Raw genomic sequence first — 1,874 nt, forward strand, 5'->3', positions numbered from 1 at the left:
AGGCTTAGCGTAGCCTAGTTAATCATGGCCTACCTATTATTAAACTAGGCCTAGTGCGGTGAAACGTAAGAGGTATAGGGCCTAGGGCAGTTGCTATAGACTCTGCAGAATCACAGAGTTGTAGTCCTGGTCCAATTGTTTGTAGTCCTGGTCCAAAAGTTTTGTTAATAAAAAGAATACAGACTATAATGCCATGGTAATTAATTATTTTTTAAATGTTTTAAGTTTCATTAAATTATTGAAACAGTAAAATTTTAGCCAAAATCTGTTGTATACTGCATATGTCATCCGGTTATTTGTGCTGAAATTCTTCTGCAAATCAAAAATGCCCTTAAAAATATGTCAAAAATATTTATTTTTTAAAGTAATTATTTAGTGCTCTAAAAGTGCTCTAATGGCATCAGAGAGCATCTAGACCCTAGAGCTTCCGGGGCCCTTGAGCGGGACCCGGACCCCCGGCCGAAGTGGGTGTACTCGGTGTCCATTTGCAAGTTACCTGCTGTAAAATCTTTTTTACCTGCTGTAATTTTTACTAACAACAACCCTGAATTTATCATTTAGTTCAGAAATATAAGCATTGTACACAAAGGGGGATGTCTCACTCAATTAGTGACGGAGAATTGTCTAGACAATTGGGTTCCCCAGCGTATTAGAAATTGTTGACTACAATACCAAGACTTTATTACTCGTACAACAGTTAACGGTACATTTCTATCAATAAGTGTTTTAAATTGTCCAGTGGTTAAATCTGTCAAAGGTTTTACTAGCATCTAAGAAGCATACATACACCGGGCTTCCGTTCCTATTATATAGTAATCTAAACCTGCTTAAATACATAAACACAGGTATCCGTTGAGTGGTTCTATTTAAAAGTAAATTGGTAGTCATTGGAGCGTAACGTATCCCTAGACAGAATATTCTCGGAGAATTTAAATATTACTGATGCTATTGCAATTGGGCGATAATTGATTTTGCTAGTAATGCCTCCCATGTAGCTCTTAACTATGAGGCACGAGAATAACTTAAACCATTTCTTCTAAGGCCAATCCATGTGTCAGCGTAGAATTAAAGCACATGGCCAGTAAAACACTTAATTTTGCACTAGAAGTTTTCAAATGTTCACTTGACAATCCATCTAAGCCACGAGATTTCCCAGAGTCAAGTTTAAGAATACAATCGTTTACTAATTGAGGATGTATAAATTGTAAGTCATTTATATTTAAGTTATTATGTAGCACAGTGGTATTCTTAATGCAATTAAAAGGTTCATCAAAGTGGTTGGCCCACTCCTCACGAATATTATTAGCACTTTTAACCCCGTCAATAATTTCAGAAGGCTTAGAGGATGATGGGTTCAAACTTTTAACTTTATTCCAAAATTTGTCATTAATATTATCATTCAAACTTTTTGCCATAGTATCCGCCTCATATTGCTCCTTATAATTTTTACGTATTTTCAAAGCTATCTTAAATCTACACCTAGATGTGCACATAGCATACAGTACCGGCCAGTTTTATTGCAAAAATTCAACGCATTCAACCCGTTGCGTTTTCGTTGACAACGCGTTGGCGTTTTCGTTGGCGTTGTCGTTGAAACTGTTGACATCGTTGAGAGCTCAGAAATAGTTTATTCTGAATTCAACGCAAAGCGTTGAATTAACAGTTACTGAATAAACACATGTACAAAACAGACGTTTGTTTATTATGAACTAACATCGTAGTAAAGAAATAACGTGTTCGAATCATGATTTTTACTGTCGTAGTACGGTAGGAATTGTTTGTAATAAGCTAGGCCTAGGCCTAAATATATCGTTAAGTTGACGACATTGAGCAGGAAGATGATCGGTTGTCGTGGACGACGACGTAAGCCCGGA

Source organism: Anneissia japonica, unplaced genomic scaffold (assembly GCF_011630105.1).
Source record: "Anneissia japonica isolate Jap-2015-1 unplaced genomic scaffold, ASM1163010v1 scaffold860_len134633_cov106, whole genome shotgun sequence".
In the NCBI taxonomy this organism is placed as follows: domain Eukaryota; kingdom Metazoa; phylum Echinodermata; class Crinoidea; order Comatulida; family Comatulidae; genus Anneissia; species Anneissia japonica.